The following is a 13,295-nucleotide window of genomic DNA, read 5'->3' as shown; positions in this document are numbered from 1 at the left end:
GCTAATTGCTGTAAGTGAAGGGTTTATTTGTTAATGTTCGACTTCTTACTCGCACACCCAAATGTATTTATTAGATTTTATTTCACCTTTATTTAACCAGGTTGGCCAGTTGAGAACAAGTTCTCATTTACAACTGTGACCTGGCCAAGATAAAGCAAAGCAGTGCGACAAAAACAACAACACAGAGTTACACATTAACAAATGTACAGCCAATAATGCAATAGAAAAATATATGTACAGTGTGTGCAAATGGAGAAGAGTAGGGAGGTAAGGCAATAAATAGGCCATAGAGGCGAAATAATTACAATTTAGCATTAATACTGGAGTGATAGATGTGCAGATGATGATGTGCAAGTAGAGATACTGGGGTGCAAAAGAGCAAGAGGATAAATAACAATATGGGGATGAGGTAGATAGATGGGCTGTTTACAGATTGGCTGTGTACAGGTACAGTGATCGGTAAGCTGCTCTGACAGCTGATGCTTAAAGTTAGAGAGGGGGACATAAGACTCCAGCTTCAGTGATTTTTGCAATTCATTCCAGTCATTGGCAGCAGAGAACTTGAAGGAAAGGCGGTCAAAGTAAGTGTTGGCTTTGGGGGTGACCAGTGAAATATACCTGCTGGAGCGCGTGCTACAGGTGGGTGTTGCTATGGTGACCAATGAGCTGAGACAAGGCAGGGCTTTACCTAGCAAATACTTATAGATGACCTGGAGCCAGGATAGGATAGTAGAATAGGATAGTCGGTAGGATAGTCAGTTTTACGAGGGTATGTTTGGTAGCATGAGTGAAGGAGGCTTTGTTGCGAAATAGGAAGGCCGATTCTAGGTTTAATTTTGGATTGGAGATGCTTTATGTGAGTCTGGAAGGAGAGTTTACAGTCTATCCAGACACCTAGGTATTTGTAGTTGTCCACATATTTTAAGTCAGAACCATCCAGAGTAGTGATGCTAGTCGGGCGTGCAGGTGCGGGCAGCAATTGGTTGAAGAGCATGCATTTAGTTTTACTAGCATTTAAAAGCAGTTGGAGGCCACGGAAGGAGTGTTGTATGGCATTGAAGCTCGTTTGGAGGTTTGTTAACACAGTGTCCAAAGAAGGGCCAGAAGTATACAGAATGGTGTCGTCTGTGTAGAGGTGGATCAGAGAATCATCAGCAGCAAGAGCGACATCATTGATATATACAGAGAAAAGAGTCGGCCCAAAAATATAACCCTGTGGCCCCCCCCCATAGAGACTGCCAGAGGCCCGGACAACAGGCCCTCCGATTTGACACACTGAACTCTATCTGAGAAGTAGTTGGTAAACCAGGCGAGGCAGTCATTTGAGAAGTCAAGGCTATTGAGTCTGCCGATAAGAATGTGGTGATTGACAGAGTCGAAAGCCTTGGCCAGGTCGATGAAGACGGCTGCACAGTACTGTCTTTTATCAATGGCGGTTATGATATCGTTTAGGACCTTGAGCGTGGCTGAGGTGCACCCGTGACCAGCTCTGAAACCAGATTGCATAGCGGAGAAGGTATGGTGTGATTCGAAATGGTCGGTGATCTGTTTGTTAACTTGGCTTTCGAAGGTTTTAGAAAGGCAGGACAGGATGTATATAGGTCTGTAACAGTTTGGGTCTGGAGTGTCTCCCCCTTTGAAGAGGGGGGTGACCGCGGCAGCTTCCCAATGTTTGGGGATCTCAGACGATACGGAAGAGAGGTTGAACAGGCTAGTAATACCGGTTGCAACAATTTCGGCGGATAATTTTAGAAAGAGAGGGTCCAGATTGTCTAGCCCAGCTGATTTGTATGGGTCCAGATTTTGCAGCTCTTTCAGAACATCATCTGTCTGGATTTGGGTGACGGAGATGTGTGTGGGGGGGGGGGTCTTGGGCAAGTTGCAGGTGGTGCAGAGCTGTAGGCCAGGGTTGGGGTAGCCAGGTGGAAAGCATGGCCAGCCGTAGAAAAATGCTTATTGACATTATTGATTATTGTAGATTTATCGTGGTGACAGTGTTTCCTAGCCTCAGTGCAGTGGGCAGCTGGGAGGAGGTGCTCTTATTCTCCATGGACTTTACAGTGTCCCATAACTTTTTGTAATTAGTGCTACAGGATGCAAATTTCTGTTTGATAAAGCTAGCCTTAGCTTTCCTAACTGACTGAGTATATTGGTTCCTGACTTCCCTGAAAAGTTGCATATCGTGAGGGCTATTCGATGCTAATGCAGAACGCCACAGGATGTTTTTGTGCTGGTCAAGGGCAGTCAAGTCTGGGGTGAAACAAGGGCTATATCTATTCCTTGTTCAACATTTTTTGAATGGGGCATGCTTATTTAAGATGGTGAGGAAGGCACTTTTAAAGAGCAACCAGGTGGTTGAGGTGGTTCCAGGATACCCGATTAGAAAGCCTGCTCGCTGTTGCCGAAAAGTCTCTCTGAAGTAGAGATAGAGAGGGAGGAGAGGTAAGAGAGAGACAAAGAGAGACAGGGAGAGAGAGAGAAGGAGAGAAAGAGGGATAGAGAGAGAGAGAGAGAGGTCTGTACTGGGGAACAGTTTTACATATACATTTTTAGTCGTGCTAACTCCTAGTAGACCTATACATATTTCAATTTTACCCAATTTGCCAATATACAGTACCAGTCAAAAGTTTGGACACACCTACTCATTCAAGGGTTTTTCTTTATTTTTACCATTTTCTACATTGTATAATAATAGTGAAGACATCAAAACTATGAAATAACACACATGGAATCATGTAGTAACCAAAAAAAGCATTAAACAAATCAAAATATATTTTATATTTGAAATTCTTCAAGGTAGCCACCCTTTGCCTTGATGACAGCTTTACACACTCTTGGCATTGTCTCCTATTACCTAAGTAAGTACTTATTCCTTATTGTACTAGGAACAGCTTGCCTAATCTTGTCCTTCCTTTAAGCGACTATTTCACATTTCCAATAAAGGACAACCTGATCCTTTCATTACCTCTCCAATATGATGTAATGATATGATCTGATTGTTACAATCTGTGATTTCATAAATCATCTCTTTGCAAGAGAGCAATATCAGCTGATACATAAATGACTTACAGCATCGTCTTACAAATACGTACTAGTGGGAAGACACATGTCCCTTGTTTCGCCTGTGACGTTCTGGTTATTCACTGTGTATTGTTGTGGCCCCGTTTACATTATGGTTATCAATACATGCTGTTGTAGATGGTGCTTCCGTTCCAGTATCCACAGTAGAACACAATGACACTATATTGGAAATGCTTTTTTAATAGTAGGCCTATGCCAGTGTGGGTATTGTAACATATCCGGTGTGTTCACGTCACTGTATAGCGGTGTATTAAATGTACAGTGTGCCTATAGATAGCCTGTAGTTTCTGTGTCTACGTTCAGGTACACACTGTATACAGAAATTTATTTTCTTCTATTGTGTTATTGACTGTACGTTTGTTTATTCCATGTGTAACTCTGTGTTGTTGTTTGTGTCGCACTGCTTTGCTTTATCTTGGCCAGGTTGCAGTTGTAAATGAGAACTTGTTCTCAACTGGCCTACCTGGTTAAATAAAGGTGAAATAATAATAATTTTTTTAAATTAAAAAGTAAAGAGAAATACCTGAGGCAGCAGTCAATGATCAGTCTTTTTTTTTTTTTTTTTTTAAATTTTTTGTCCGGTTTTGTTGAAGCTTATAGTCATATTTCCATCGTCACTGTCAGGGGCCCAGACATGGTTTTAGGGGCCCCTTTAGTCATTGTGAGAGTCATGTGTGTTTGTTTAGCTGTAATGGTTTGGCTCTATCATGTAGAGACAGTCCCTGCTATAATTAATGTGGAGAGTTTGGATGAGAAACGGAAAACAAACTAAATGAGATCGGCTGCTGTTCTTGTTATTCTATTTTAGACCTCTGAAAAGGTTACATTTTTTACATTTTACATTTTAGTCATTTAGCAGACGCTCTTATCCAGAGCGACTTACAGTAGTGAAACACAGGTTATTCGAGGAACCCCTGTGTAAAGGCTCAAACAGGACCCTTTTTCTGATGGGAGGGGTTCAATTTTGAACCTTTTTTTAAATATCATAAGATTGGAGTTTAGACTAGGTTGAAGATTGTAGTATTGTATTATTCAATATTGCTATTAAAATAGTAGCCATATAGGCATGGGTAATTGTTTACAAGTTGCTAGCTATCCCATAAAGAAATCGCCAATAACCACAGACATGGATTTCATCTTCTTCTGAGTCTGGCAGCGTAATAAATCCAAGTGCTCCTCCAGGTACATTTAATACTGTTTTAAAGCTCTTTTAATGTTATTTAAATACTGTTTTAATACTGTTTTAATGTGATTTAAATACTGTTTTAATACTGTTTTAATGTTATTTAAATACTGTTATATTACTGTTTTAACGTTGTTTTAATACTGTTTTATTACTGTTTTAATGTTGTTTGAATACTGTTTTAAACACGGTTTTAACGCTGTTTGAATGCTGTTTGAATGCTGTTTTAAACACTGTTTTAATGTAGTTTGAAGAGGGAAACAAAAGTCACAGTGAGAAGACAATTTTGGGGGTTTTCTAAACTTTTTCCAGGTTTTCAAGGTTTTGCTAGACTCTACAATGTCTCAATTAGAGGTTTATCTCTAGATGGCATCTCACACTGACTGTCTCAATTAGAGGTTTATCTCTAGATGGCATCTCACACTGACTGTCTCAATTAGAGGTTTATCTCTAGATGGCATCTCACACTGACTGTCTCAATTAGAGGTTTACCTCTAGATGGCATCTCACACTGACTGTCTCAATTAGAGGTGTACCTCTGGAAGTCATATCACACTGACTGTCTCAATTAGAGGTTTACCTCTGGAAGTCATATCACACTGACTGTCTCAATTAGAGTTTTACCTCTAGAAGGCATCTCACACTGACTGTCTCAATTAGAGGTTTACCTCTAGAAGGCATCTCACACTGACTGTCTCAATTAGAGGTTTACCTCTAGATGGCATCTCACACTGACTAAAGTCTTACATGTGTTTTCCCTCCATGACTAGCCAGAGGCATCTCTAAGTAATGGAATCGTATTGGTTCAATCTGATTAAAATAGATGAATTAGTTACTCTGCACGGATGCTGTTGTTCATGATTAATGAAGCTTAAAGCCCCGATTGGCTTGTAAACCATGAAGCCCAATTGGCTTGGCTTTTCTCCTGACCACAGTCTGTGAACAATAGCAGCAATCCTCTCTTTGGAACTATAGGAGGGCGTCACTGCTTCTCACGTGCCTTATTATAAGACAATATTGTCACGGCTTCCCCCGAAGTCGGTCCCTCTCATTGTTCGGGCGGCGTTCTGCGGTCGACATCGCCGGTCTTCTAGCCATCGCCGCTCCACCTTTCATTTTCCATTTGTTTTGTCTTGTTTTCCCACACACCTGGTTTACATCTCCTCATAATCACTATGCGTATTTAGCCCTCTGTTCCCTCCATGTCCGTGTGGGGTATTGTTTAAGAGTCAAGGTTGGCACGCTTCCGGCTGGTTTGCGCCGGGTTTTGTTTTGTACCCGTGCTTTGTGGCAGCCGGTACTTTGTACTTGGTTATTGTACTTTGTGCTGCCTCACTTGACTCTTTGGGCATTTGTTTTTGTGACGCGGTTGCGTTCTGTTCTAATAATTGCCTCAGTAAAGTGCTTTGTCCACTCATCTCTGCTCTCCTGCACCTGACTTCTATGCACCAGCTACACCCACCGTTTGACAAATATAAAGGCTCACAAGTTTTGCCAAAAGCCTAAAATTGCTGGTCACTCAAAATGATTAATCTTTACTTACAGCTTCAAGACCAGTTTGGGTTCAAAAAAGTATTTGTGTCTAAATATTATGTTTAGGTTCTCCTCCGTTACCTCCATGTCGTAGTGCAGGCAGAGCTCCAGGCAAAAAATACAAATACTAGTATGCAGAAACAGATAAACAATTATTTGTATTTTTTTTAACTCAGTGCCCTTTTAGAGCTACACCTCTCAGTTTACGATTCTCGGTTTTAAATGTCAAGTCGAACAACTGCACTCTCTCGTCTAGCCTCTTGTTTATCTAACCATCTGGAGCCTGTCAGAGAGAGAGAAAGAGGGAGGGAGGGAAATAGCTTACTAGCCTTGTGTTTTATAGAGCAGATATGAACTGGGCTTTTAGGTTTGAGCAATGCTCCAGAACCGCTTTGTCATTTCTCACACGTTGACTTTTAAAAGCTCATGACGGATGTGCCACGTTCACCCAGGCTCCAAATGAAACTGGAAATGGCATCAGTCAAACTTGGCCTGTAATGCTGAAATAACCGGGAGCCATCTAAAATGCATTTCTGCCATGGCACTGCAGACCTCTGAATGAACCCCAGGCCTTCTATTTTGATTATTCCCCTACCATAAAGTGTATATGAGAACCTCTTCTCCGTTTTTGTCAACATTTAGAAAGTTTACATTGACAATTGCCTATAATTGTTATCTCTCACAACAGAAAATACATACAATTTTTTTGGCAAAAAATTAATGTCAAATAGAAGAGTTCGACGTGTTTCCATCATCTATATAGGCAAATTGCGCATGAATAAATTGGCGACAGTCTGAATGCCCTCTCACCTATCTATTTCAGGTAGCCCGCAAAAGCCAGCATGGATAGAATGCAGGAATTGACTAATATTTGCCATATTCTATTAATTCTCACATGCCACAGCATCGCCACGGTCCGTGCCATGGATTGACTTGTACTTCTGTAGATCTGAAATATTTAACGGTGAGACTTACATCCAGCCAACCACAAAATCAAGGCCAAGCAATTCAGGCATTCTTGAAAGTCAGGACAATCCTTGTCCTGCAAAGAAACATTATTTTGATATAGTTGAAAAATAGATTTAGCAAGCAGTAGGCATTTAGAATGAAATGTGGAACTGAGCTTTATAGTTATGTGATGACATCACGTGCCCCGCATACTATTCATGAGGATGACACAGAGACTATACATAAGGATGGCAGACAGGGACTATACATAAGGATGACAGTCACTGTCACAGTATCCACAGAAAATGGTGCCCCTCCTCGGCCGGGCGGCGCTCGCCGGTCGTCGTCGCCGGTCTACTAGCTGCCGCCGATCTGTGTTTCTGTGTTCATTGTGTTTTGTCTGTCTAGGTCCGCACCTGTTTTCGTTTCTGTCATTAGTGGGGGGGTATTTAGTTTGTTCCTTTGGGGTTGTGTGTTGTGCGGGATTGTTTGTTTGTCAGCGGGTTTACGCTGTGGCCGTTTCTTCTCTATCGTTTTTATATTGGAGGATTTATTTTCTCGCCGGGCTGCGCCCCGTGCGTGATTTTCCCTTTGTGGATTACCTGTTTCCCTTTTGGGTATTGTGCACTCCCAGTGCCTTTTGATCACCTAGTGTGTGGGTGTGAATAAACTTCGAGCTACTGGACGATATCTCCTGCATTTGACTCTACTCCTTCCTCCTGCCCTAAGTACCCGTGACAGTCAGGGACTATACGTAAGGATGGCAGACAGGGACTATACATAAGGATGACACAGGGACTATACATAAGGATGACAGTCAGGGACTATACATAAGGATGGCAGTCAGGGACTATACATAAGGATGACACAGGGAATATACATAAGGATGGCAGTCAGGGACTATACATAAGGATGACACAGGGACTATACATAAGGATGGCAGTCAGGGACTATACATAAGGATGGCAGTCAGGGACTATACATAAGGATGACACAGGGACTATACATAAGGATGGCAGACAGGGACTATACATAAGGATGACAGTCAGGGACTATACATAAGGATGGCAGTCAGGGACTATACATAAGGATGGCAGACAGGGACTATACATAAGGATGACACAGGGACTATACATAAGGATGGCAGTCAGGGACTATACATAAGGATGACAGTCAGGGACTATACATAAGGATGACAGTCAGGGACTATACATAAGGAGGACAGTCAGGGACTATACATAAGGATGACAGTCAGGGACTATACATAAGGAGGACAGTCAGGGACTATACATAAGGAAGACAGTCAGGGACTATACATAACGATGACACAGGGACTATACATAAGGATGGCAGTCAGGGACTATACATAAGGATGGCAGACAGGGACTATACATAAGGATGGCAGTCAGGGACTATACATAAGGATGACAGTCAGGGACTATACATAAGGATGGCAGTCAGGGACTATACATAAGGATGACACAGGGACTATACATAAGGAGGACAGTCAGGGACTATACATAAGGATGACACAGGGACTATACATAAGGAGGACAGTCAGGGACTATACATAAGGATGGCAGTCAGGGACTATACATAAGGATGGCAGAAAGGGACTATACATAAGGATGGCAGACAGGGACTATACATAAGGATGGCAGACAGGGACTATACATAAGGATGGCAGACAGGGACTATACATAAGGATGGCAGTCAGGACTATACATAAGGATGGCAGTCAGGGACTATACATAAGGATGGCAGTCAGGGACTATACATAAGGATGACAGACAGGGACTATACATAAGGATGGCAGTCAGGGACTATACATAAGGATGACAGACAGGGACTATACATAAGGATGGCAGTCAGGGACTATACATAAGGATGGCAGACAGGGACTATACATAAGGATGGCAGTCAGGGACTATACATAAGGATGACAGACAGGGACTATACATAAGGATGGCAGTCAGGGACTATACATAAGGATGGCAGTCAGGGACTATACATAAGGATGACAGTCAGAGACTATACATAAGGATGACAGACAGGGACTATACATAAGGATGACAGTCAGGGACTATACATAACGATGACAGACAGGGACTATACATAAGGAGGACACAGGGACTATACATAAGGAGGACAGTCAGGGACTATACATAAGGATAGCAGTCAGGGACTATACATAAGGATGGCATTCAGGGACTATACATAAGGAGGACACAGGGACTATACATAAGGAGGACAGTCAGGGACTATACATAACGATGACAGACAGGGACTATACATAAGGAGGACACAGGGACTATACATAAGGAGGACAGTCAGGGACTATACATAAGGATAGCAGTCAGGGACTATACATAAGGATGGCATTCAGGGACTATACATAAGGATGACAGTCAGGGACTATACATAAGGATGGCAGTCAGGACTATACATAAGGATGGCAGACAGGGACTATACATAAGGATGACACAGGGACTATACATAAGGATGGCAGTCAGGGACTATACATAAGGATGGCAGTCAGGGACTATACATAAGGATTACACAGGGACTATACATAAGGATGACACAGGGACTACACATAAGGATGGCAGTCAGGGACTATACATAAGGATGGCAGTCAGGGACTATACATAAGGATGGCAGTCAGGGACTATACATAAGGATGACACAGGGACTATACATAAGGAGGACAGTCAGGGACTATACATAAGGATGACAGAGGGACTATACATAAGGATGACAGTCAGGGACTATACATAAGGATGACACAGGGACTATACATAAGGATGACAGTCAGGGACTATACATTAGGATGGCAGTCAGGGACTATACATAAGGATGACAGTCAGGGACTATACATAAGGATGACAGACAGGGACTATACATAAGGAGGACAGTCAGGGACTATACATAAGGATGACAGTCAGGGACTATACATTAGGATGGCAGTCAGGGACTATACATAAGGATGACAGACAGGGACTATACATAAGGAGGACAGTCAGGGACTATACATAAGGATGACAGTCAGGGACTATACATAAGGATGACAGTCAGGGACTATACATAAGGATGACAGTCAGGGACTATACATAAGGAGGACAGTCAGGGACTATACATAAGGATGACAGTCAGGGACTATACATAAGGATGACAGTCAGGGACTATACATAAGGAGGACAGTCAGGGACTATACATAAGGATGGCAGTCAGGGACTATACATAAGGATGACAGTCGTGGACTATACATAAGGAGGACAGTCAGGGACTATACATAAGGATGGCAGTCAGGGACTATACATAAGTATGACAGTCAGGGACTATACATAAGGATGGCAGTCAGGGACTATACATAAGGATGGCAGTCAGGGACTATACATAAGGATGGCAGTCAGGGACTATACATAAGGATGACACAGGGACTATACATAAGGATGGCAGTCAGGGACTATACATAAGGATGACACAGGTACTATACATAAGGATGGCAGTCAGGGACTATACATAAGGATGGCAGTCAGGGACTATACATAAGGATGGCAGACAGGGACTATACATAAGGATGGCAGTCAGGGACTATACATAAGGATGACACAGGGACTATACATAAGGATGGCAGTCAGGGACTATACATAAGGATGACAGTCAGGGACTATACATAAGGATGGCAGTCAGGGACTATACATAAGGATGACACAGGGACTATACATAAGGATGGCAGTCAGGGACTATACATAAGGATTGTAGACAGGGACTATACATAAGGATGACACAGGGACTATACATAAGGATGGCAGTCAGGGACTATACATAAGGATGACAGTCAGGGACTATACATAAGGATGACAGTCAGGGACTATACATAAGGAAGACAGTCAGGGACTATACATAAGGATGGCAGACAGGGACTATACATAAGGATGGCAGTCAGGGACTATACATAAGGATGGCAGTCAGGGACTATACATAAGGATGGCAGTCAGGGACTATACATAAGGATGGCAGACAGGGACTATACATAAGGATGGCAGTCAGGACTATACATAAGGATGGCAGTCAGGGACTATACATAAGGATGGCAGTCAGGGACTATACATAAGGATGGCAGACAGGGACTATACATAAGGATGGCAGTCAGGACTATACATAAGGATGGCAGTCAGGGACTATACATAAGGATGACACAGGGACTATACATAAGGATGGCAGACAGGGACTATACATAAGGATGGCAGTCAGGACTATACATAAGGATGGCAGTCAGGGACTATACATAAGGATGGCAGTCAGGGACTATACATAAGGATGGCAGACAGGGACTATACATAAGGATGGCAGTCAGGACTATACATAAGGATGGCAGTCAGGGACTATACATAAGGATGACACAGGGACTATACATAAGGATGGCAGTCAGGGACTATACATAAGGATGACACAGGGACTATACATAAGGATGGCAGTCAGGGACTATACATAAGGATGACACAGGGACTATACATAAGGATGGCAGTCAGGGACTATACATAAGGATGGCAGACAGGGACTATACATAAGGATGACACAGGGACTATACATAAGGATGGCAGTCAGGGACTATACATAAGGATGACAGTCAGGGACTATACATAAGGAGGACAGTCAGGGACTATACATAAGGATGGCAGTCAGGGACTATACATAAGGATGGCAGACAGGGACTATACATAAGGATGACACAGGGACTATACATAAGGATGACAGTCAGGGACTATACATAAGGATAGCAGTCAGGGACTATACATAAGGAGGACACAGGGACTATACATAAGGATGGCAGTCAGGGACTATACATAAGGATGGCAGTCAGGGACTATACATAAGGATGGCAGTCAGGGACTATACATAAGGATGACACAGGGACTATACATAAGGATGGCAGTCAGGGACTATACATAAGGATGGCAGACAGGGACTATACATAAGGATGACACAGGGACTATACATAAGGATGGCAGTCAGGGACTATACATAAGGATGACACAGGGACTATACATAAGGAGGACAGTCAGGGACTATACATAAGGATGACACAGGGACTATACATAAGGATGACAGTCAGGGACTATACATAAGGATGACAGACAGGGACTATACATAAGGATGGCAGTCAGGGACTATACATAAGGAGGACAGTCAGGGACTATACATAAGGATGACACAGGGACTATACATAAGGATGGCAGTCAGGGACTATACATAAGGATGACAGTCAGGGACTATACATAAGGATGGCAGACAGGGACTATACATAAGGATGGCAGTCAGGGACTATACATAAGGAGCACAGTCAGGGACTATACATAAGGATGACACAGGGACTATACATAAGGATGGCAGACAGGGACTATACATTACTGTGGAATGACAGCCTGATGTCTACAACAATCTTCCATCCATGCGCTGTAATCATATATATATGATAATGAGGAAGGGACGTGTTTGTGTGTGTGTGTGTGTGTGTGTGTGTCTGTCTGTGTCTGTGTGTGTGTGTCTGTGTGTGTCTGTGTGTGTGTGTGTGTGTGTGTGTGTGTGTGTGTGTGTGTGTGTGTGTGTGTGTGTGTGTGTGTGTGTGTGTGTGTGTGTGTGTGTGTGTGTGTGTAATTCTCTCAGACTGGGAGCCGTAATGCAACAGTGAGGTTTTCTGGTGAAATATTTCCTTCCACTATAGGATCCTCTTTCCACCGTGCAGTCTAACTAAAGGTCCCCCTACAGAACATCTGAGGCGATATTTTGTAACAGAATATCTAAGGCTATTAGCTGCTGAGCCTCTGAGAGGTGGTGGGGTGGGGGGGGGGGGGCAGACGAAGACACTGTCAGAGCCCCAGCTGTTATCTTTGAGCAAAGTGTAGGAACACACACACACACACACACACACACACACACACACACACACACACACACACACACACAGACACAGACACACAGACACACAGACACACACACACACACACACACACACACACACACACACACACACACACACACACACACACACTGCGGTTCCTCAAAGAGGCATTGGGGGGGGGGCAGACGAAGACACTGTCAGAGCCCCAGCTGTTATCTTTGAGCTAAGCGTAAGAACACACACACCCACCCACACACAAACCCACACACATGCACTCACGCACACCATAGATACATACACACACTACGCCTATGGCAACAGTAAACCTTGGGACTGTTCATGAAATGCTGCATCTCGTTCTGCGAAGCTGAGGGGATGGCTCTGGGGGTCTGCGGAGCAGAGCAGAACTATAGTTGGAGTCTGCCATTGCAGCTTTACAAACTCCTTTTTCACTGTAGAAGCAATACTCCCAGACCTAATCTGGTATCCAGGTGAGAGAAAAAAATGACATGTTTGGAACACAAAAAAGGAAAAAAAGCCTTCTGAAAGATGAAGCTATTGAAGAAAAATCACATTAAACTCAAGGACTGACATTTGAAAACTTTTCAGACATTCCTCAGTCCATGGAGGGTGGTAGGGTGATCA

The sequence above is a fragment of the Salmo salar genome, chromosome ssa29 (genome assembly GCF_905237065.1).
Source record: "Salmo salar chromosome ssa29, Ssal_v3.1, whole genome shotgun sequence".
Classification (NCBI taxonomy): domain Eukaryota; kingdom Metazoa; phylum Chordata; class Actinopteri; order Salmoniformes; family Salmonidae; genus Salmo; species Salmo salar.
The sequence above is the reverse complement of the archived record's forward strand: the minus strand, read 5'-3'. Positions refer to the sequence as shown.